Here is a 25,186-nt window from a genome sequence, read left to right on the forward strand (position 1 = left end):
CATCATCCCAAACTGAAACTCTGTCCATGGCCCCTCTTCGACCAGCCCCTGGTGATTACCATTCTACTTTCTAGACCTATGAATTTGCCTAATCTAGGGACCTCATTTTAAGTGGAGTCACACAATATACGTTCTTCCTTTTATGTTTATTTTTGAGAGAGAGAAAGAGAGCAGGAGAAGGACAGAGTGGGAGGACAGAGAATCTGAAGCAGGCTCGGCACTAACAGCACAGAGCCCACTGTGGGGCTTGAACCTATGAACTGCGAGATCATGACCTGAGCCAAAGTCCAGACGCTTAACTGACTGAGTCACCCAGGTGCCCCAATATACTTTTGGTGTCTGGTTTCTTTCATGCCCCAATATACATTTTTTTGGTGTCTGGTTTCTTTCACCCAGCATGTTTTCAAGGCTCACCCATGTTGAAGCACGTGTCAGAATTTTCTCCTTTTCAAAGCTGAATAATATTTCACCGTAATGTATACGCCGCATTTTCTTTATCCATTCACCCACCAAAGGACAGTGGGTTGATTTTCACATTTTGGCTATTGAGAACAATGCTGCTGTGAACGTTGTGTTTCAGAATCGGTGCGAGTTCACGCTTTCGTTTCTTTTGGGTAGATGCCTAGAAGTAGAAATCTTTAGCATATTCTATGTTTAACTTTTTTGAAGAACTGCCAAACCGTTTTCTACAGCAGCTGCACCATTTTACATTCCCATCAGCAATGCAGAAGGGTTTCAATTTCTCTACATCCTCACTCATTACTTCTGGGTTTTGTTTTGTTTTTTATAATAGCCATCCTAATGGGTGTGAAGTGGTATCTCATTGTAGTTTTGATTTGCACTTCCCTAATGATTAAGGAGGTTGAACACCTTTTCAAGTGCATATTAGCCACCTGCATCTCATTTCTGAAGAAATATCAAGTCCTTGGCTTGCTTGCTTATTTTTTATTTTTATTATTTTTTTTAGTAGGCTCCATGTCCACAGTGGGGCCCAACTCAGGGCTTGAACTCACAACGCTGAGATCAAAACCTGAGCTGAGATCAAGAGTCGGAAGCTTAACTGAGCCACCCAAGCACCCCTACTTTGCTTGTTTTTGACCAGTCCTTGATTCTTTGTTTTGAGTTGGTGTTCTTTTTTTTTTAACTTATAAAAAAAATATTTATTTTGAGAGAGAGAGAGAGAGAGAGATTGGGAGAGCACACGAGTGGGGGAGGGACAGAGAGCAAGACTGAGAATCCCAAGCAGACTCCACACTGTCAGCACAGAACCCAATTCGGGGCTCGATCTCATGAACCATGAGATCATGACCTGAGCTGAAATCAAGAGTTGGACGCTTAACTGATGGAGCCACCCAGGTGCCCCCAAGTTGTAGGAGCTCTTTATATAGTTTGAATATTAACCCCATATCAGATAAATAATTTGCAAACATTTTCTCCCATTCTGTACGTTTTCTTTTCACTTTCTTGATAGTGTCCTTTGATGTGTAAAAGTCTAAATTTTGATGAAGTACAATTTATGTAATTTGTTGTTGTTGCCTGCGCTTTTGGTACATTTCCAAGAAATCATTGCCAAATTCACTGCCGTGAAGACTTTCGCTGCCCCGTGCTTGCTTCTAGAAGTTTTAGTTCTTAACACTTAGGTCATTGATCTGTTTGAGTGAGTTTTCGTATAGGATATGAGGTTGAATTTCATTCTTTTGCATGTGGATATCCAATTTTCTTATCTAGGACACTTTTAAAATCCCTCCAGGCCAGGCTCACCCCTCTCTGTGGTGGGGCCCAGGCATCCGTGAGAGCAAAGCCCCTCGGGTGATTCCCAAGCATGTGCTGGGCGCAGAACCTCTGTGTTATGGCCCTGAAATCTTGGTCCCAAGTCATCTGGTACTGGTCTTGGCCCAGTTTCTAGTACGGGTGTGGCCCACGGAGGTATTCAGTGGGGTTTATGCCAGCCCTTGGGGGACTGTGGACGCTTCTGGCCCTGGAACCTTCCAAACACACAGCTCTCCAGTACCTTCCACGCTATGCCAGGCGCGTCTAAGGAGATAAACAAGAACTGGCCACGGGTCAGCTCCAGGGAGAGGTGGGTAGGAGACTCGGGAAAGACCACTGAGTCAGACGGCACCAGGGCACCACACAGCGTGGCCAAGCTGTCCACACCACAGAGTCAGGGAGGGCTGGCTGCTGGGGGAGGGCTGGAGAAGAGGGGGAGCACATAGGAGGGGGAGCTCCACAGAGGCATATGGGTGAGAACACCTGGAGCAGATGGGGAAGGCTTGCGGGAGAAGCTTCCGGAAGAGGACAGAAGTAGCCGTACGAGCGCTGACCTCTGCTGGGAGCCCCGTCGGCCCGTGCTTTCCATTGTTTTGTTTCCTCATCTTTAAACTGGGGAGAGCAGGGGCGCCTGGGGGCTCAGTTGGTTAAGCATCTGACTTCGGCTCAGGGCATGATCTCACAGTTCGTGGGTTCGAGCCCCGCATCAGGCTCTGTGCTGACAGCTCACAGCCTGAAGCCTGCTATGAGTTCTGTGTGTGTCTCTCTCTCCCCCTCCACCGTTCATGCTTTGTCTCTGTCTCTCAAAAATAAATAAACATTTAAAAAATTTTTCTTTAACTGGGGAGAGGAGCAGCATGTGGCCCACAGGGCGGCTGGGAGGATTACATGACCTGGGACAGTAAAAGCCCCGGGAACCACGCTCGACCCAGAAGCAGAGGTCAACAGCGCCAACTAGATATTTCCTTATCATCACCTCCTTTATCTCAACGGCAACCCTAAGCGATGTACACTATTCTCTCTATCTTTTCAAAGAGGAAACGGGGGATCAGAGAAGTCAAGTCAGTGCCCCAATGGCACACAGCAGGAATGGGCCAGGGTTGAAACTCTGTTCTGTCTGACTCCAAAGCCGTGCACGAATCTTCCACAGAACCTGGGGACAAATGCTAGAGTCCTAGAACCCAGACCTGGAAAGAGCCTCCCAAAGCCATTGCGTCTCCTTCACTTTGTAGAGAAAGGCAGCCAGAGAAGGCTGGTGACGGTGCGAAGCCCCAGAGTGTGTCAGGCTGAGGGGCGTCTGGGGCTGGGCCTTCCAGATGGACTGATGGGTAGGACAGATCACCACGTCGGCCTCAGTCTCCCCATGAGTCAGTAAGCACCAAGTGCCCCAAACCGAGGCCAGCTCAACTAAGAGTGCAGTAGGGAGCCAGGTGTCTTCCTGGAGGAGGGGGCAGAGCAGCTCTGCACCGGGAGCTCACGGGCCTGCCTCCCACCCCAGCCTAGCAGAGGCTCCCAGGCCCCCTTCCCTTCAGCTTGGGCCTGCATCCCAGAGACCCCTGGCAGGCCCCCACCGCAGTCGCCTACCCGCCCCCACCCACCCAGGGGAGGAAGTCAGACGATCATAGACGACCTCTGCCAGGGAGCAGAACGCAACGTGGGATCCATTTGCCTGTACAATCTTCATAATTACCACAGCAATTACTCCCGATGAGCCACTGTGACCCGGCTTCAGCGCAGGTGCTGGGCTCCCCAACATGCCCTGGCTCCTGCCTCCCCAACCCCCAGCCTGCCTTCCATCCTGTGCCAACATCTACTGCATCTCTGCTCCCCCACTGCAACCACAGGAGTGGGCTGGGTTTGTCCCCACTGCAGAGATGAGGAGACAGAGGCTCTTCCTCACTGGGGACGAGTGGCCCGTAGGCAGCTGAGTTCTGGCGGATGCTAGCCCTGAACATGTCATCTGGGCCCCACCCCCAACAGTTTCCTGGGTGAGACAAAAGGACCCTCTGAGCAGTTCTCCTCTAGGAACAGAGGGGAAATGGAATCACGAGTTGCACCCATGGTATAATTTAGGGAAATCATTTCTAAACCTGGATGAGAAACAAAATTTCTTTCAAAGAAAATGCATATTACTGGTCCCCACCCTGGAGACTCTGGAGTCTGTGGCTCTGGGGTGAGACCCAAGTGTCCCGTCTTGTTTTGTTTTAAATTCCCATATATGATTTCAATAATAATCCCAAGCTTGGAAAATGTTCAGGGGTGCAGGAAAGAATTCCTGAATATTTTCTGCTCCTTCCCTCACTGTCAACTTCTCTAACAACCAAAATCTCCTTCTCTTTCACATCCAACTAACCCCTAGAACAGTTAAGGGAAGAGATGTGAGTCATTCATACTTTAGTATAAATAAGTTTACTCAGCCAGCTTTCTACCTAATGTCTAGCTGAGATTCTGCCCATTTGGGGCAAGAGGGGGATGGGAATTAGGAGTGTTGAGACAAGAGAAGAGAGTAGAAAGAGGGAGGAAATAGAGAGGCTCCCAAGAAAAATACCAAGAGTAACAGGCTTTGAACTGAGCCAAATGGCTTGACGGGTACATCTCATAATGGGAAAACCAGAGACAGCTTTGTAATAACTGACGCTCAGGCCAGAGTCCAGGCAGGAAGTAACCAGGGTCTGCCTGAGCTTCCCGGGCGACGCCAGACACAGCATGAGGATGGACCTACACAGCCCACAGCTAGGGCGGGGTCTAACTTCAGCTCAAAGTGTGGTCCATGGGCCAGTAGCACTGGCATTGCCTGAGAGTTTGTGTGAAACGCGGCATCTTGGGCCCACCAGACCTCCTGACTCTGAATCTTCTAGCAAAGTTCCCAGGAGACTCCTGAGCACATCAAGGTTGGAGATGCTCTGATCCAATTAGCACTTAGCCCCGGAGACCTTTGGGAATTACCCGCTTCTAAGAGAACAGTAATGGGCAACGGGCAGGGCCACCTCATAAAACAAGTGGAGGTAATGCAGAACAGGGAAGAAGGGGTCACACCTCACTGAGCTGCTTTCTAAAGGAAGGGGGAGGGCCATGGGCCAGTAAGATGAAGAAGTTACGCTGGGGCCCTTGACTTGGGATCCATCGCTGGGTGCGTGGCTCACTTTGCCACTAACTAGAGGGCGGTGGTGAGGCCCGAAGGAGCTGCGATGAAAACGCATTTTGGAAATGGTGAAGCACTAAACAGTGAGTCACCACCACTGTGTCCTGGCGGCCTCAGGGGACCCCATGTAAGCCTGGCTCACCTGTTTCCTTCCCATCACCCTAAAATGGGGAAAGCTGGGCTCTCAGGCTCCCAGGGATTGGACCAACCAGAGTCTCATGAGGGTGTTATTTATTTTCTGACACTGTTTTAATGCATCTGCCAGGATTCGAAAAAGATGCTTAGGAAGGGATACCAGGGACAGTCAGGTGGGGGTGGCCCAGGCTCCCCAAATCTCACACCCACCCACCTGCCAGGGAGCAGCAGCCTCCCACCCTGACTGCACATCAGAATCAGTGCTGTCCTGGGGCGCCTGGGTGGCTCAGTCAGCTAAGCGTCCAACTTCGGCTCAGGTCATGATCTCATGGTTTGTGAGTTCAAGCCCCGCATCGGGTTCTGTGCTGATAGCTCGGAGCCTGAAGCCTGCTTTGGATTCCCTGTCTCCCTCTCTCCCTGCCCCTCCCCTGCTTGCGCTCTCTCTCTCTCAAAAAATAAACAAACATTAAAAAAATATTTTTAGAAAAGAAAAAGAATCGGTGCTGTCCGGACCACCACCATGGCTAAAATAAAAAGACAGACAATATCAGGTGTTGGCAAGGATGCGACCAGAACTGGCAAATGCTGTTGGTGGGGGTGGAAAAGGCCACTCCGGGAAACTGTTTGGCAGTGTCTACCAAAGCCCACCACACGCTTGCCCTAGACCAACACTTCCGCACCTGGGTACCCACCCAACAGTAATGGGTGCGCATGGCCACCACAGACTCGTGCACGAATGCTCACACTGGTGCTGCTCATATTAGCTCCAATCCACCCAATGTCTATCAACGGTGGAAAGAATAAATGGATTGTGTGCAGCGGCATGTGCTACGCTGCCCAGAGCTCTGCTTCGGTACAAAGGTCCCCTCCCCCAGCTGCGGGGAGTATTTACTGTTGAATTCTCAGTCCCTCCTCAAGAACTGCCCTCCATCTTACAGACCCCTCCTGGCAGGCGCTCACGCCTAATAGCTGATTTGTGGCCACCAGACCCGGATCCTTTGCCTTTATGCAGGACGCGTGATGTGCCACCACGGCCTCAGAGGCCCCCCACCCCCACCCCACCCTGGGATCAAGGAAGACCCGAGTTCAGCCTCTTCCTCTTTGCCCAGTCCCACTCTCCTCGCCGCCTACAAGGGGTGTTCCTGAGAACATTTCCCAGTGACCGGCCACAGATCATTTCAGAGTCTGTTTCTCCAGAAACCCAACCCGGCCAGCGGGGTCAAGAGTGGGTCTAGGAAGCAGCCCCTGAAGGCTGGGACCGGGCGCTGGGTCCCCCCTGGGGGCCGGCAGTGAGGACCAGGGCTGGGTGGGCAGAGAAGTGCCAACACCTTCCCAGGCTGGAAGTGGAAGGGAGCACACAGTACCTCCGGAATCTAAGAGGCTGGGGGAGTAGTAGTTCGTTATAAAGCCCACGGAAGGGGGCGGCTGTTCCTGGGGGCGCTCGTGCCCAGAGAAAGACAGTGAAGGACTGAGAGCGAGTAATCACTAATTCAAGGCCAAGTGTGAAAGCCAAGGGCCTCCTTAGCTGCATGTAAATTCTCCCCCGCAGCTGGAGGGGAGGGAAGAGCTGAGGACTAGACATACAGCTTAATTATAAGGGGGGCAGAATGTCAGAGAAGGTTGAATTCTCAGCCCACGATGAGTCTGTGGCATCAAGGCCAGGCCTGGGCAAGAGCAGGACTTGGAAGCCATAGGAAAGCAGCGCTGGGAGGGGTCCCAGCAGCCTGACCAGCTCGGCGGTGAGTGTCCTCTGGAGACCCAACCCCAGGAGCTGCTGATACAGAACTAGGCGCCCTGACAGCGATGAGATGAAAGGACCCCCAAATAAGAGGCTGGGGAGGGGGGCAGCACGCAGTCGTCACCAGTAAGGTGGGTGCGGTTGCTGCAGCCGGATGCCCAACCCGCAGAGCTATGGAAATGGTTCACGGAACCTAGTGGCCCCAGGACAGGCCGCAGGGCGGCCAACAAGGACACTGCCCGTTCTGTACAATCGAAAGAAACCAAGGTATGGGGGTCAACAGAGGTCGTGATCCTCTGCCCAGTTTCCAGACCTGAGCAAGGTTTCAGATCCAAGTGACTCAAGCTGAGACGGGGTCCAGAACAAACGTATGCGGTACTGACTTTACCAATCCCTCCCCAGAGGGGCTTACACGGCCATTTATTCGGCTAAGCAGCTCTGGAGAACGAGGAATACCCAGGCATTTCGGGGACCTTTCGATACAGGGTCCAGCTAGGTATCAGTCCCAGGGACCCAAATGGTCATCATGGGCCCCTGTTCGGGGGGAACCTATGGGAGCCAGATGACAAAGAGATTCCCACCCTGTGTCACCCTGTATGACCTGGGGGCGGTCGCCCTCCCCCCATGGGCCCCGCTGTCCACGCTGCAGGTGAAGGGCCGGACAGGCCGAGAGGCTGAAGAGCAGGGTGTAGACTCACATGGTGATGTCCACACCCGGAGAGGCGCCCTGGGAATCCACTTGGCTCTGCTCAAATCTCAGTCCCGCCCTTTCCTGGCAAGTCACCCTTGGGCCCACCGTCTCATTTCTCATCTTCTGCAAAAGCAGGGCTGACGGCACCTACTTCGCACGGCGGCCGTGAGAACCGCCACCAACACCAATGTTTCCTGACACCTCCCGCTTCCTCGCCCCCAGCTGACGCCTGTGCAGTCGGGAGAAAATGGGAGCGAGCAGTCTACAGGCAGCACCCCCGCACTCGCTCGGCGCCTGCCCACCCCAGCTCTGAGTCCCTCGCACCACACGGGGTACCAGCCCCTGCCCTGGTGGCTCTCCAGCTGCAATGACCCTGCTCTACCACGGGCTCAGGGCTTCCCTCCATCCAGAATCCTTCCCATAAAGGGAGGAACAGGGTGCTGTTCCTCTCACTTAAAAAGAAAAGGGGGGAGGGCGCCTGGGTGGCTCAGTCCGTTAAGCGTCCGGCTTCAGCTCAGGTCAGGATCTCTGAGTTCGTGGGTTCAAGCCCCGCGTAGGGCTCTGTGCTGACAGCTTGGAGCCTGGATCCTGCTTCAGATTCTGTGTCTCCCTCTCTGCCTGTCCCTCCCCGCTTGCACACTCTCTTTCTCTCTCAAAAATAAATAAAACACTTTTTAAAATTTATAAAAAATAAAAAAATAAAACAAAAAGCCCCCCCCCTCCAGAACTGCACACCGCCCTCAGTTCCTACCCTGTAAGCCCGCGGAGGATGCTCTTGGGAAGGTGGTCTGGACACCCCTTCCCCACTCCTTCCCAAAGCCCCTCCAGCCAGGCTCCGGCCCTCACCGGCCACCACTGGCTCCCACAGGCCAAAGCTCCAGCCCCTCCCTCACCCCCTCCCACAGCCACAGGGCTGTCACCCCATGAGCCCTCACATCTGTGGCCTTCCTGCTTCTGACGTCACACTCCTACTTCGATCTCTCCTTGGCTCCCCCACCTCCATGTGCCCCCACACCCAGGGCTCTGCCCTGGGGCCTCTTCTCTTCCTCGGGTGCACCCACTCTGCAAGTGATCTCCTCCAGGCCCGTGGCTATAAATGCCCCCCCAACCCTACTTATACCCCAGGCCGCAACTCTGGCACTGAACTCCAGTCTCATAAATCCAACCACCTCCTCAACATCCCATCTGGATGTCTAACAGGTTGACCTGACCCCAACAGAACTCCTTTTTTAGAGAGAGAGAGAGCATGCACAAGCAGGGAAGGCAGCAGAGGGAGAGAGAGAGAGAGGGAGGAAGGGAGGGAGGGAGGGAGAGAGGGAGAGAGAGAGAGAGAGGGAGAGAGAGAATCCCAAGCAGGCTCCATGAGAGAGAGGGGAGGGAGGGAGAGGGGGAGAGAGAGAGAGAGAGAGAGAGAGAGAGAGAGAGAGAGAGAGAGAGAATCCCAAGCAGGCTCCATGCTCAGCATGGAGCCCAACCAGGGCTCGATCCCAGGACCCTGGGACCATACCTGAGCTGAAATCAAGAGTCAGACGCTCCACCAACTGAGCCACAGGCACCGCCACAACGGAACTCTGGGGTCAGCTCCAACTGGGGCATCTCCATCCCAGAAAATGGCACCACTGCTCACCCGAATGCTCGAACCAACGATACCGATTCCACTCCCTGTCTCGCCACATCCCACAGCCTCTCCCTTCAAAATACACGCAGAGCGCAGCTACTCAGCACCCCTTCTGCCAGGGACGGCGTGTCAGCACCCTCATTGCTCGCCTGGAGGGCTGTGTGGCCCCCTCGCAGCTCTCCCGCCCACCCCTTGCTCCCTACCATCTGTTTGCCAGACACTCCTCCGGGGAAATCGCAAATACAATTTTGACATGTCGCACCCCTGCTGAAGCCCTCCAGCGACTCACCATCCCGCTGAGAAGGATCCCAGGGCTTGCCTGGCCTGCAGGAGGCACACGCAGCGCCCCAACCTGTTTGCTCACCCCCACCTCCATCCACTCCCCCATGCCCTACTCCCTGCCAGGCACTTTGTCCTTTCCGCATCCCTCACACACACCAGGCTCTTGCCTGCCCCAGGGCCTTTGAATGTGCCACTCCCTGTGCTGGGATGCTCCTCCCCTGGTGTGTCCACAAGGCTCATTTCCCTGCCTTGTCAGGTCTCCAATCCATGTCTCTGACCTCCAACCCATCTGAAACAGCCAGCCCACCTCTGTCACTCCCAAGCCCCTTACTTCCGTTTTTTTTCCCTTTGTAACACTCATCCCTCCCTGATGTTATTTTTTTAATTAACAGACTTTATTTTTAGGGCAGTTTAGGTTCATGGCAAAACCGAGTAGAAAATATGGAGGATCCCTACATACTCCACTTACCCACCCCCCACCCCCAGTTTCCCCTACCATCAACATCCCATCAATGTGCCACATTTGTTACCATCCAGGACCAACACGGACACATCATTACCAAGCACAGTCCAGAGATCCCATGAGCATTCACGATGGGTACTGTACATTCTAGAGATTTTGACGAACGTATAATGACGTGTGTCCACCACTACGGTATCAAACAGAATCGTTTCATTGCCCTAAAAGTCACCTACTCATTCACCCCTCCATCCCTCTCACCCACCCTCCCTTTCCCCAAAGCCTTGGCAACCATGACCCTTTTATGGAGCTCATGGGGACATGGAGGTCATGTTCCTGTGAACTCTGCCTTTTCCAGAAGGTCATATAGTTGGGATCATATAGTATGTAGCCTTTTCTGACTGGCTTCTCTCACTGATTATGTCTTTGAAGTTTCTCCAAGCCTCTCATGGCTTCATGGCTCATTTCTTTTGAGTCCTGATTAATATTCCACTGTCTGGGCATACCAGCTAATTTATACATTTGCCTATTATAGGACATCTTGGTTACCTCTAAGTTTTGACAACTGACATTCAAAATAAGCAATAGTAGGCTGGGGCGCCTGGGTGGCTCAGTCGGTTGAGCGTCCGACTTCGGCTCAGGTCATGATCTTGCAGTCAGTGAGTTCAAGCCTCACGTCAGGCCCTGTGCTCACAGCTCAGAGCCTGGAGCCTGCTTCAGATTCTGTGTCTCCCTCCCTCTCTGCCCCTTCCCTGCTTATGCTCTGTCTCTCTCTCAAAAATAAATAAAAACATTAAAAAAAAAAAGACAGATGATAAAAAGCGCTAGTGAGGATGAGGAGGAACTGGAACTTTCACACGCTGCTGGTGGAAATGTAAGTCTGGGAAACAGCCTGGTAGTTTCCTCAAAACCGTAAAAAGTCGATTTACCATGTGACCCCGTGTTTATGTCCAAGTAAAACGAAAGCGTTAGTCCACACAAAAGCTTACACGTACATGCTCATAGAGGCATTACTCATTACAGCCAAAAGTAAAAACAACACAAATGTCCAGTAATGGAAGAATGTGTATCCATGCGACGGAATATTATTCAGTCATAGGAAGGAACAAAGCAGCTCCCTGCTACGACACAGGTGACCCTTAAACACATCCCGCTACGTGAAAGCAGCCAGCCAGAAAAGACCAGTAGGAGTCCGCATAAGAATTATCCAGAAAAGGTGAGTTTATAGAGACAGAGAGGAGACTGGTGATTACCAGGAGCTTGAAGAAGAGGAACTGAGGAGTTAACTGCTCAAGGGTCTGGGGTTTCTTTCTGGAGTGATGGAAACGTTTTGGAATTAGATAGTGGGGCATTGCACAACTCTTGTGCGTGTGCTAAAAGCCACTGGATTCTATGTTTTAAAGGGGATAAAATTATGGTATAGAATGATATCTCAGGGCCACCTGGGTGGCTCAGTCAGTTAAGCGTCTGACTTCAGCTTAGGTCATGACCTCATGGTTCATGGGTTCGAGCCCCATGTCAGGCTCTGTGCTGACAGCTCGGAGCCTGGAGCCTGCTTCAGATTCTGTGTCTCCCTCTCTCTCTGCCCCTCCCCCACTCACACTCTGTCTCTCTCAAAAATAAACATTAAAAATTTTTAAATAATTATATATCAGTTAATTAGGAGATATATATACATATATATGTACGTATATAATTAGGAGATATGTATATGTATATGTACATACGTATATATATCTTCAAAGAAATGGCTGGTTGCAGCTCAGTGGCACCTAGAACATCTTCGTTCCAGAAAGCAAGGCCACTTACAAACACCAGTGTGTTTGTGTGAAGAGGATGCCAGGGTCAGCGTGAAGAGGCTCCCACTGGCCAAAGACGGGATAACTTAGGCATTACAACAAGACCAATGAACACAAGGGCTGACTCTCCTCACGTTTACGAACACCCACAACGATAATAAAAACCAGCACCTAAAGACCTTTCCAAGTCGGCCAATGGCCTTCTGCGGGAAAACAGAGCTCTGGGACCCAGCGCACGCTGCCTGCAGGTGCGTGTACCGCTACAACCACTCTGGATGACAGGTTAGCACCATCCAGTGTGAAAAGCCATCGGTTCCACTCCTAGGTATGAGCCCTGCTGGAAAGCACGAACGTGTTTATGCAAGAATGTTCGGAGTGGTGGGGTGCCTGGGTGGCTCCGTCGGCTGAGCGTCCAACTTCGGCTCATCTCGTGGTTCATGAGTTCGAGCCCCGCGTCAGGCTCTGTGCTGACAGCTGGAACCCACTTCGGATTCTGTGTCTCCCTCTCTCTCCGCCCCTCCCCCGCTTGCTCCCTCCCTCTCTCTCTCTCTCTCTTTCAAAAGTGAAATAAACATTAAAAAAAGAAAAAAGAATGTTTGGAGTGGCATTTTTCACCATAGCCACAAATCAGAAGCAGCCCTGATGCATGTAAACACTAGCCTAGATAAGAAAATCTCAGTCTATCCACGTATTGGAACACTATACAGAAATGAAAGGATTACTACTACAAAGAACACTCTAGATGCACAGTAAAAAGAAAATGCTGAGAAAAAAACAGCCGTGAAAGAATAATTCCATTAATTAAAATTCATTTTTCATTTTTAGTTTTTTAAATTTTTTGAGAGAGAATACAAGTGGGGAGAGGCAGAGAGAGTGGGGGACAGAAGATCCAAAGTGGGCTCCCCAGCAGAGAGCCCAAGGCGGGGCTTGAACCCACAAACTGTGAGATCATGACCGGAGGCAAAATCAAGAGTTGGACTGTTCACTGACTGAGCCATCCAGGCGCCCCTCCATTAATTAAAATTCAGAGAGACACAACTATTTGGTTTTGGATGCACACTTATATGGTAAAACCAAAAACCAAGCAGCTAATAACACTATTTAGAATGGTAGGCCCCTCTCCCAGAGAGGGGGAGAGGGTCCCATTGGAGAAGGGAGAACGGGGTGGGTCTCTTGGAACTATAGCAATTTTTTTTTTTTTTTTACCTACATGGTAGTGACTTAGATGTTGGCTTCGTATTCTGTTAAAATGAGTAATCTATTTTACATACTTTTATATTTTAAAATGGGGAAAATACTCACTGGTCTCCTTTGGAGGTTGCTAGAACACCAACTCATTGACTTTATAACTGATAAAGGGGAAGAATCAAGCCTTTATCCTAATTTACATACCATATTTCAGAAGAACGAAATAAAGGAAGAGGCAAGGTTCTTTACAGAAGTCTAGCTGATGCAAACAAAATGATCAAATTAGAAAATCGCCATCTGGTGAGGAGGAAAAATGTGATAGAAATCAGACGTTAACTTGCAGTAAAGGCGGGGCAGTCACGGCTCTGGGGGCGCTCACCGCCCCTGCGCCCCTCCAGCTGCGGTGGGGGGACCTCACCAGCCTGCAGACCGTAGCACCCCAGCCATGCAGGCCACTGGCTGCACCAACCAGGGGACAGACTAATCTGCATGTGCTCTCCATGCTATTTCATGTCCAGCTTTGCACAAATATGCCTGGAGCTCTGCCGGGGTGGGGATTGGGAAGGGCACAGCCCCTGCCCCAAGGGAGCCTCTAGGCCTAAGGCTGGGACAGAGCCTGGCCTCCAGTCCCCAGCTCAGCTGAGCAATCAAGCAGCTTGGGGATGGGGTACAAGAGGGTCCTTGCGGGAGCAGGGGTCTCAAGGATCTGGGGCTGATGCAGGTCGGAGCACCCCACCCCCATCCTACTGCTTCACAGACCCCCATCACCAAGGTAGCATGGGGTCCCTCCCCGCCCTTACATCCCTCAGGCATTGACTCAGTTTCTCCCTATTGGGCTCCCCTTGACCTTGTTTGGGGGGTGGTGAGGCGTGAAGGGAGCCTGTGATTTGCTGCCCCGCCCCCAGCCCTGTCCAGGGGCAGCCAGGCCAAGCCAGCTTTGCAGCTTACCAGGCCAGCTGGTGTGAGGAGGAGGGGCCCCCAATGCCCAGGCCTGCTGGGGACTAGCCCAAGGGCCCACCCAGCCCGTCAGGACTGTCAGGACTGTCAGGACCTCAGGACCGGCGACAAAGGGTCAGGGAGGCGGTGCGGGGCGGATGCAGGAACCCTAGGCCCTGTAGGGTCCGAGAGACGTCCCGTCAGACGTGCCCTGGCTGGGGCCCAGCCAAGTGGGGCAGGTGAGCCGGCAGCTGGTCACCCAACACTTGGGGAGCAGGCAGGGGTAGCGGCTGGTGTCCGATGGAGCTGATGATAGAGATGACACCGGATATCCCGCTGTGGGCTGAGCTGAGGGAGGGGAGGCGGGAGTGAGAGAGTCGTGTTCAGACCCTGTTGGAATCCCAGCTCTATCACGGAGTCGCTAGGGACCCTGGCCCGAGGCCCCTCTGCAGCCCCAGCGTGCCCATGTGAAGTGGGGTGCCGGGACACTGAAGTGGGGCGCTGGGGGAGCCCAGCACAGTGCCCAGCACAGCAAGTGCTCAAGGGGCCCCGCGTGTTGTCCATGTCATCACTGCAGAGGCCAGGGCTCGGGGTTCCTTGGGGGAGCGCAGGGTGTGGACAACGGGGTGGGGGGCTTCACCCGCCAGTGACTGGCCGGCACCCGGTTCAGCAGGGCACACGGCACTGGGCACCTGCTTGCTGGGCACCTGCTTGCGGAACAAACGTGTGAGAGGAAGACCAGGAACCCGCAGCCACTAAGATGACTGATCAGCCAGTCAGAGGGTCCCCAGAAAGAATCCGAGCTCCAGTCCCAGGTCTGCCCTTCCTGGCTGTGCCATCCACCCTCCCGCCCCCAGGACCTCGACTTCTCATCTATCACGCAGGAATAACAGTCACTAATAGATACCCCCCTTCACCGTTGACGGCCAGGCTCAGAGCCACAAATGGGTTTGGATGTAGAAGAGGAGGTGTGCAGGATGCCCTTGACCGTTCCCCACCTCCCCCCGGGGAGTTGCCCGGGGCTTCTGGGTGAGCAGCCTCGCCCCAGATGCCCAAGAGAGCATGCCCTCCCGGGGGAGCAGCCAATGACTGCCTGGTGAGAGGGGACACGGAGGCCTGGCCCCCTGCTTGCCCCGAGACAGGAGGACCTCATCCCTGGCGCTTGCTACACCCTTCTCGTGCGCTCTGCAGGCTCCCTCCCTCCCTTCTATGAGCAGCTGGCAAGAAGTCACTGGCCCAGGAATCCCTGTCTCTGGTTTTGCTTCCTGTGTCTGACCTAGGACAGGAAGTATTCTGTAAAACTCTGAAGCACTGTTTTATGCTCCAGGAAATGCTGAAAAGAGAGGAGCTGGCCAAGAACCACGTAAGGGGAAGAGGAGGTCTGCTCGGTGGGCAGTCGTGCTGCCCTGTCCTCACGAGCTCCCAGACAGGCAGGAACCAACAACATGGAAACATCAGGGATGGGTAGGGGCTATGAGGGGAACTAAAGCAGGGGCAGGGGGTGGAGAACAATGGCACCTATTCAAATGAGATGCCCAGGGAAGGCCTCTCGAAGGAGGTGACATGGGCAGAGATGTGAACGTCGTAAGCCATGCCGACCTCTGCAGCCAGGCACAGGGGACAGCAGTGCAAAGGCCCTGAGGCAGGAGGATATCTGATACATCCAAAAAATAACCGGGAGCCCAGTGAGGAAGGAGTTGGCATGAGATGAGGTCAGCAGTACTGAGTAGTCAGATCACGCAGGGGCCTGTAGGCTGTTGGAGGACTTGTTATAGGACTTTGGGTTTTATTCCAAATAAGAGGAAGCCACTGAAGTTTTGAACAGAGGAGGGATGTGACCTGATTTAGGTTTTAAAAGGGTCTCTTTGGCTGTAAGGGCAAGGAGGGAGGCAAGGGAGACCAGGCAGCGGCTGCTGTACTGATCCAGGAAAGCGACCGTGGAGGTTCGGAAGGGAGGCAGCAATGGGTGACGGGGTGAGAAGTCATCAGATTCTGGGCGTCGTGAAGGTAGAGGCAGGAGGGTTCCCTGCAGGCAGCTGCAAGGCGAGTCAGAGGCAGGCGAATCCAACCACCCATGTTACAGGGGGAACAGAGGAACATGGTAAACTATACCACAGGGACACAACCGACAAAATCCGACTGCGGGAAATTTCCAGAGGACGAATAACCCGGTTTCTCCCACAGATAAATTGCCGAGGAGGAAGGAAAAGGTGGACAGGGAGACTGTGGATTAAAAGAGACTGAGACGGGGGCTGCCTGGGGGGCTCAGTCGGCTAAGCATCTGACTCTGGATTTCAGCTCCGGTCATGATCTCACAGTTTGAGAGTTCGAGCCCCGCACTGGACTCTGTGCTGACAGCGCAGAACCTGCTTGAGATTCTCTCTGCCCCTCTCTGACGCGCTCTCTCTCAAAAATAAATAAATAAACATTTTTAAAAAGGGAAAAAAGACTAACACGTGTATCAACCAATAACAATATGTGGATTTTTTTTTAATGTTTTTTAATTTATTTCTAGGAGAGAGAGAGAGAGACAGCGTGAACAGGGGAGGGTCAGAGAGAGAGGGAGTCACAGACTGAAACAGGCTCCAGGCTCTGAGCTGGCAGTCAGCACAGAGCCCGACGCGGGGCTCGAACCCACGAACCGTGAGATCACGACCCAAGTGAAAGTCGCATGCTTAACCGACTAAGCCACCCAGGCGCCCCAACAATATGTGGATCTTATGTGGATCTGGAGTCAAATGAGTTTAAGGAAGAAAGACAGACAGACAGACATGTCTGCAATAACTGGGAACATGAGTACTCAATGGATATGCGACAATATAAAGGAAGGTTTCTTCTTAGGTACAATATAGTATTGTGATTGTGTTAGGAAAAGTCCTTATCATTTAGAGATGCATCTTGATGCATCTGTAATGAAATGATGCCTCGGAGTGATCCCACCGGGTTTGAATTATTAGGAGAAAGGGGAAATGGGGGGGGGGGCAGAAATGAAACAAGACTGGCCATGAAGTGATAACAGTTGTAGCTGAGCAATGGGTACATGGCGGCTTGTGATACTATTCTCTCTGCTTTTGTAAATGCTTATATTTTCCCATAATAAAAAGTTTAAAAATAGAGCACAGAAAAGGAAATTGAGTCCCAGGCAAGGTGCTGAATAGCACAAGGCCACTGCGTGAGTCAGTAGAAGGGCCAGGACCTCACCCTGCCCCCACTCCTGCCCCAGCCCATGCTCCTGCCTGGCCTCAGCTGTCTCTCTTCTCCTCCAGTGGTTGGTCAAGGCTGCACCCAGGCGGGACAGGGACAGGGTGTGTGAGCCCTGGGGAGGGGCCAGGTGGGACAGAAGGGGGCTGAGGGGTTCTGGGCCACCCGTCCCTGAAAGTCCAATGAGACCAATGGCTTCAAATACTTGGCATATTCCCCACCAGCCTCATCTCCCACCTCCTCCCTCAGGTTCTGATTTCTTCCCCAAAGCCCTCCAGCCCGCCTCTCCAGCCTCTGCAACTTTGTCCCCTTATCATTTTGCCTGGAAGGCACCTTCCACCTCTGTGAAGCTACCATCTTTTCCTTTCAGATCTACCTCCTACAGAAGACTCACTGGTTTCATGAGCATTCCTCTTCTTCACCCCCTAACAACAGGTGCCAGGGCATAGAGGTTAAGGGCAGAGCCTCTGGATCTAGACAGCGTGGGTGCGAATCCTGCCTCGGCCACTTACTTGCAATGTGACCTCAGGCAAGTCATTTAGCCTCAGTTTCCACACCTGTAAAATGGGTATAACCTCATAAGGTTACCAAGGAAAACTAAATGAGTTAATAAATATGGTTAATGTAACTGCCTGGCACGTGTCAGTGGACCTCAGCCCCCCCTCCCCCCGGGGCCCCCTGGCACTGCTGTCCAGGGCCTGCCTCCCTCCTTCGTCTCCCCCCAGGACACCCCAGTACCACACACACGGCGGGTGCTCAACACCACTTTCATGGAGACTTGGCCTCTGCAATGCCCCTTCTGCCTTCCCAGCACCCAGACTAACCTCAGCCCCTTGCCCATCCCACCAGGTTTCATCCACCTCAGGAACATGAGGAAGGAAATGAGAGAAAGAGGCCCATGAGAAGGCCGGTTCAAAACCAGCCACAGATAAAAATTTAAACCCAAGTGGCAGCATCTGACAAAAATGCTGTCCAACTGAGAGGAAAGCAATTTAAATGCTCACTTTTTAAGATTTCTAAGAAAAATCCCAGATATTATCAAGCATAATTTTAATTATGTTTTTATGAGTAATGACATTTGCTGTCAGAAAATCCAAACAGCACAGCATGGAAATAAAAAGGAAATGTTCCCCATTTTGCTTGGCACAGAGCCTCCTGACACCGGCCCTCACAGGTAAGCTCTAATAATTGGGTACGCAGCCTTCCAGACATTTCTATGCAGTAGGAACACAGAGATACATAAGTATATATATTTTAAATGGGCTCATACGAAATAGGCTATTCTAGAAGTCACTTGCCTTAACTTGCTATACCTTGTGACCATCTGTTCTTTCCGGTCAGCATCCCCAGGCACCTAAAACAGTGCCCAGCACCCAGGAGACATGCGGTGGATATTCACTGACCAAATAAAAGGACCCAACAGCTGCCTAAAATCACACGGGCTGCAGAGGTCCTAATTACACCACTGGCCCTCCTGATGGCTATTTGGCTCTGCTGCACTGGCCATCTCCACCCAGCTGTCTTTGCACCTCTAAGCCGGCACCTGTGGGAGAAGCTGCCAGATCAAAGCTTTGATCACTACTGCCCGAAAGGCACTGCCCACCTATTCTGCCCAGCTGATGTGGCTGATGTGAGAGTTCCGTTTCCACACCCTCTGCCACATAAGAGCTTGATTATGATGAGGACCCGTTTATTTCTCGAATGGATCAACATAATTATAGTGACTCTGCCCTGGATCATCCAATCTCCTTCTGTCCCTTCTGAATAAATGAGAGCAGTGCCCTTTAGTACTTCTGAGCCATGCCAGAGAACCAAAATCCACAGTTTACAGACACAAAATTTGAAACACCTTGTCAATTTCAAGCAAGAGACACTTTCATTTTTTTTTTAACTGTCAACTTCAAACAAATAGCCACTGACCCCTCCAACGGTACAAAAGAAGAGAAAACTAGGACCCCCCCCCCTCCCTCTCTCTTTCTCTATACGTCTCTCCCTTCCCTGTGTGGGGGAGCCAGAGGTAGCAACTAAAAATACAGGCACCTACTTAAATTTGCCTTTCAGATAAACGGCAAATAAAATTCTTAGTGCAAGTGCATTCCCCCCAATATTTAGGACATGCTGGTACTGAACAAATCTGTGGTTTATCTGAAGGTCAAAAGTAACGGGGCATCCTACCGGTGAGTCTACTACAGCTCCCACCCAGCATTTTAATATGAAGTGATTTTTAAATTTTATTTATTTTTTTAATGTTTATGTATTTACTTGGAGAGAGAGTGTGTGAGCGAGAGAGCAGGGGAGAGGCAGAGAGAGAGGGAATCCCAAGCAGGACCCTCACTGTCAGCACAGAGCCCAATGGGCGGGGCGGGGGCTCCATCTCATGAAACTGTGAGATTATGACCTGAGCTGAAATCAAGAGTTGCGGCAAACCGATGGAGCCACCCAGGCGCCCCAATATCAAGTGATTTTTAAATAGGAGCCGAGGCTTCCTTTGGCCTCCCAGCTATCAGGAGGCCAGCTGGCCCTCACAGCCAAGAGGTCTTGGGAGGCACCCCCTCCCACGACCACCCCTCCCCACCTGGAGACGGCCCCACCAACCTCCCTGGCATCGGAGTTCTGTCCCCCTCAGAGCCAGGTTCCTGCTGGTCTCCCCTTGCCCATCACGCAGGTTCCTTCCCACCCATCCTTTCTGGTGGTAAACTCCATCTCTGGCCCCCGCTGCAGGGGGAATGGGGGTGCCAGAGCCCCCTGCCTAAAGGCAAGCCCTGCCTCCCCCAGCGCCTGATGGGTGCTGAGGTCTAGGGACCGTAGAGTTCTGCTCGAAAGGGCCATTCCAGCTCCAGAGCTCACGGTGGGTCCCTGAGGTTGTCCATCGGGCCTGCATCGGAGCTCCCCTCTACCTTCACCCCATCCTGCCTGCTTCCTTCCCTGCCGCTCAGGGACCAAACGTGCGCCCCCCCCCCACGCTAATCCCCCTCACTTTCTACCCTTCCAGTCCTCAGTCCCCACTTCCTCCCACCCCTGCCCCAGTCCGCTGCCCCCTGGCAGGAAACCAGCCCCAAACTGCCTACATCGGGCGGCTCTGGTGCTGGCTAATGGAGTTTACTTGTCTTTCCAGTACATTCTACACTGTCCACAACAAGCAAATATTATTTTGGGGATAAGAAAATAAAAGCTTTTTTTTTTTTAATTTAAGAAAAATGGAAAACCAAACCAAGCACCTGTTTCCCTAGGAAGCCTTCCCCCAAATCGGTGAACTCCCCCACCCCAAATGCTCTCTCCCCTGTCCCACCAGGTCCACAGGCCCTTTCACGTCTCCCAAAGGCTTTCTACCACCAGCTGATCCTTGCTGTGGGGCTATATGCAAATTTATGAGTGGTTTCCTCAACTCCAGAGGGGAGGAAGAAAAATGCCTGTACGTATTGGGGCCACATTCACTCATTCTACAAAGGAGCTAGGGCCACCGGGTGCCAGGCACTGGGGACACTGGGAACAGGACACAGGCCCTGCCCCCTTGGACTTCATAGCCTTTGGGGGTGGGAGGAGGGGCAACAACCAAATGACCCCAGGGGCCTGTGGGGGAGGGGGTGCTGAGCAGCAGGCCCAGGGAGAGAAGCTTCTGGGATGAACAGAAGTCTCAGCCACCCCAGGGTGAGAAGGAATGTGTAGGGAGGAGGAGGGAGAGTGTTCTGGTGGGGGAACAGCCTGTGCACAGGCCTGCAGGTGAGAGAAGCATGACTTATTTGAGGAACTGCCGGCAGTTCAGAGCAGCTGGAGGGTACAGGGAGGGTGAAAAGAAAGAGGAAACACAGGCTCGGGGAGGGCGACGGGGTCACTTTTAGGACACTGCCCTCTATCCTCAGGGCAATGGAGAGCCCTCAAGGGATGAGGAGCAGGGTCAGCAGGTGCATCCTACAAAGGTGGTGCTCCTGCTCCTTGAGATTCGTTAGTATTCTCAGCAGCCACACCCCACAGTCACACTTAATCAGATCATGCGCCTCCCACCCACCAGGCGTGAACTTTAGCCACTGAGTACCTGAAACCTACATCTCCATGGAGACAGCAAGCCCCCAGCAGCCAGCTCCACAGCCCTCCTGCCTTGCAGGAGGCAATACGGGTTAAGAACAGGGACACTGGGGCCAGCGTTCAAATCCGAGCTCCTCCACTTCCAAACTGGGTGCTCTTGGACAGATCACTTCTCTGTGCCTCAGTCTCCCCTTCTGTAAAATGGGGATAATAAGGTACCCACTTCATTGGGCTACGGAGAGGACTGAATTAGTTAATAGTTGGAAAAGGCCTGGCACACGATGGAGGCTGTGTGCTGTTAGTTTCTACTGTTATTACTGCACCCCTCTTCTCAAGAACTCCCCAGGGCCAACCCCTTGATGGCACCAACACCCCCCCCACTCGCCTCCCTGTATCCCTGCAGCACCGCACCCCTCCACGCTCCCTTACTCTCTCCATTACTAGGGGCCAAGATAGTCAGGGAGAGCAAACCTTTGGGTTCTAGAACAATCACTCTCTGACCTGCATCTGGGGGCTCACCCCAGCTCCCTAGAGCCCAGTGGAGACAGCACTGGACTTGGAGCTAGGAACTGAGTGCCATAGGCTCTGCTGCTGACCTTCTCTGGACCTCAGTCTCCCCCCCTGCAAGGCCAGAACAAGAACATCTTGCAGACGGCTTGGCTGTCCAAGGAGCAACAAGGGCCAGAAAAAAACTCTGCAAATGTTCACATCGATCACAGACCCCCAAACCCTTGGCCTCTTCTTCTGGCCTGGGTTTCCTCCTCCACACAATGGAGTCATGAGATTTGCTCTGAGCCTGCTAGGAGGACCACAGAAGCTAAAGATGGCCTGGCTTGGGGCTTCCCAAACTCCCTGATGCTGACCAGGACTCTCCCAAGGGCTGAGACAGAGACCCCTGGTCTGGGCTGAGCACCCCAGGAAGAAAATGCCAACCCAGGGGCCTGAGGAAAGTCACACCTGCACCGGGCCTTCTACCGAGCCTAGATTAGGCCAGGGCACTCAAAGCAGGGGCCCAAAATGACCCTCTGAAGCCATCAGGACTGTGACATTCATCTCCAAAGGTCATCACTGCCCATCAGTTGCAGGGCCAGGAAGGGCCAGAATGGGACTGATTTTGGTGGCTCTTGGTCCTGGAGGATGGGAAGGAAGCCCAAGCGGAGGCTCACTCCCCAGCTTCAGGTTGCGGGCTACTTCCCACAGTCCAAATTCATCCATTCACTCATCTACACACGCTTACTTGGTGCCAGACCCTGGTCAGGTTCAGGGTCAGTGACAGAAGTGAATCAGATTCCTACCCTGAAGGCACTTCTGGTCTAGAGGGCAACAGACTAGACGTAAATAACTAAAGCACAAGGCAGACTAGGTGAGGAATGCAGGAGGGAGGCAAGGATCTCACCTGCGGTAGCAGGGAGCTTCCTGGAGGGGGGTGGGTTGTGAGCGGGGATGTGCGTGTGATGCGAAGGTCAGGTGGGTAAGGCACAGAACCTCCAAAATCATTGACAGACAGTTCTCTTTGCCCCCCGGCTGTGCCAGAGCCAGGCCAATGTAGGTTATTTATGGTCGTGCCCAGAGAAAAGCGGCCACATGTGCGACTACACGTGGGGTGCTGGGCTGGGGGGGCAGGTAGGGGGCAGGTGGGGCTTGAAGCTGGGTCTGGCCAAGCTCTGGGGTTTGCCACTGGGTCCCTCACACCCTGACGACCTTTTAATCCTTTCATGCCCTCCTAAGGCAAACATAAGAGGGAGAGGGTTCCAACAGGCAGCAAGTGGCCTGGGGGGTGGGGAGGAGAGCAGTGTCAGAAAGACCAAGGCTTCGGCTTCAGCTGTATTTGCGGGCTATTTAGCATCACCTCCTTCTCCTCTCCCCCCCCGCCCCCCAATCCCAGCTATGGGGGAAGGGATAGAGAGAAGAAAATATCTCTCATTGTAAACCAGGCACAGCATAGGGCGCATCAACTGCTGTGTTTCTCCCTGCCCACTCTGATCCATAAATAGCTTAGCACCACGCGGGCACGAGCCCACCCGCCCTGCTGGTACCAGACCGCCCCAGGCCAGAGACTCGGAATCCCCGGGCCCGGCTCCCAGCTTTTCCCAAGGAACCTAATCCCTGCCTTTTCCCCAGGGTAAAGGCCTCCGCTGCCAGCTGCCTTTCCCAACGAGCCGGGCGCAGGGGCATCCTGGCATTGCCGGGGTGATGCCCGCCAGCCCCGGTGCCTGCCAAGCAGCCTCCGCGCGCGCCCCCCTCCCTCCAGGTGAACTGCCCAACCCCCGAGGTATCAGCCTCTGCGCCCACCACAGACCCGCATCCCTAACTGGCCCCCTCCCTCCGCACCCTCTATCCCAGGGCTAGACCCCCTACCTGGGGGCTGGAGCGCCCGGCACCATCGGCGGCGCCACCGGGCAGAGCGGGGCGTCTGGGCCCGTCCTCAAGCCCGGACGGCTTCCCGGGGGAAGAGGAGGCTGCGCCGCCGCCGCCGCGTCTGTCCGGACCGCGCCGGGCTGCGGGGAAGGAGGAAGGTCAGAGCCGAGGAGGCGGGGGGAGGAAGGAGGAGGCGTGCACAGATGGGCGCAGATTAGAGAGGCATTTTTAGCGAGCCAATGGCAGCTCGGCGCAGGGCGGCGCGGTGCCTGCGCAGGTGGCAGCGCCGCGGCTGCTGAGGAGGCAGCTCCAGGCTTAGCAGGCGCGGGAGGGGGGGGTGCGGCTCCCCCAGTTCTCGAGGGGGGCGGCTCCCCCAGGTCCTCGTCCCGCGCCTGCCGCCAGGGGCTGCTCCCGGCTGGCGCACCGGGTCTCTTCGGAGGACCAGCGGGCGCCGGGAGCACCCCCCCAACCCTCGTCCCCCCAGTCCCCCTGCAAGGGCTCTCCGGAGCCGGGGGCGTCGCGCCGCTCCCCCTCATTGCCCTTCCCACACCTTCTGGGACATTCTTCCGGCCCTGACCGTCCGTCTGTCTGTTGGTTTCTGGCCTCTCCTAATCCTACGTGTTCTGGTACAAGCGAGTGCCTGTACGGTGAGTGTGTGTGTGTGTGTGCGCGCGCGCGCGCGTGAGGGACGGCCGCTCCTCCCCATCCCCTCCGTCCCTGCCCCCACATACCTTCGCCCAGAAGTGCCCCATTGACCCCACGGGGCAGCCATTAAACATCGTACCCTAGTTCCTGCTGGACCTGCTGTCACCAGGATAGACCCTCGGCATCTCCTCGGGGCTGGGCTGGGGGGCGGGGCTTGTTGTAACCCCCTCCGGCTTTGCCTTGACCCCTCACTCTTCTGGCCCTGAACCAGGAATGTTTCCGGGAGCGTGGCCACTGCAGGGAGACTGGGGCAGCTCTCTTCACTGTAGGTAGAGGCAGGGGCTGATGATTTATTCCATACCAATCTCTGGAGAGCCTATCGTGTGCCAGGCACCGCTGGGGATGCCCCCCAACCCACCCCCAGTGCAAAACAGACCAAGTCCCTGCCCTCAGGCAGAGCATTTGTGAGGGGGGAAAATGCTGAATATAATAAATATATAGAATAAAGAAGATATTTTAAGATTGTATGCACAAAGTGGGAAAATAAAGCTAGGGAAGGGGAAGGTAATGGGAGTGTCCGCAGGGCCATTAGGTCCCGGCCATTTATTCAGCATTGGCTGAATTTGATTGTAAGTCCCTCAGGTGGTCCTGCAAACCCTCCTTTGCCACAGACCTCACCACTCCCTAGTGTCTGTCCCTGGGCTGATCACAGGTGTTTCCTGCCATCCCTCTCCCATCCGCCCTCACCAAAGGCACTCAAATTCATGACCCCAGTGACCCAGGGGAATGCCCATGTGCAGCATTTATTCATTCAATGAGAATTCTCTGAGTACTGACTTCCTGTTAGGTGTGAGAACCTGGAGGAACTCAACACCTTGTTAGGGAGGCCAGATGACGGTGCCTACCCCAAGGATGAAGAGGAGAGCCAGGGGAGTGGACAGTGTCCCAGAGAAGGTCCAAAGGCTCTGCTTTAGGGCCATCCAGGAAGGCTTCCTGAAGGAGGCATCATTCCGATGAGTGTGCTGGGATTCTGATGAGCCGGATGGGGCAAGAGGCAGCAGAGGGTCATTGAGACAGGCCTGCAAAGCCAGGAGACATTGGCAGGGGACTGGGCTGGGGTCCCAGCGTGTCCTGGACACCATGTAAGGGAAATGTTCCTGTCTGGAGCTGAAGAAATCCCACCATCTCCCACACCCTAGC

At 53.6% G+C, this 25,186-nt stretch overlaps 1 protein-coding gene across 2 annotated transcripts in view; it reads right to left on the minus strand.

The window, feature by feature from the left end:
* The window catches only part of PACSIN1 (protein kinase C and casein kinase substrate in neurons 1), a 51,256-nt gene extending 27,274 nt beyond the window's left edge, over positions 1-23,982 (minus strand). The window contains exons 1-3 of one of the 2 annotated variants that reach the window (XM_039241778.1): positions 23,892-23,982; positions 23,342-23,481; positions 17,355-17,517 (exon numbers count right to left, since the gene is read on the minus strand). The gene's annotated coding sequence lies outside the window, so the exon portion shown is untranslated. The remainder of the gene's footprint in view (positions 1-17,354; positions 17,518-23,341; positions 23,482-23,891) is intronic. The other variant, XM_039241777.1, reaches the window with a different exon arrangement.
* Positions 23,983-25,186: the final 1,204 nt, after the last annotated feature.

Source organism: Hyaena hyaena, unplaced genomic scaffold, assembly GCF_003009895.1.
Source record: "Hyaena hyaena isolate Hyena2069 unplaced genomic scaffold, ASM300989v1 scaffold_202, whole genome shotgun sequence".
In the NCBI taxonomy this organism is placed as follows: domain Eukaryota; kingdom Metazoa; phylum Chordata; class Mammalia; order Carnivora; family Hyaenidae; genus Hyaena; species Hyaena hyaena.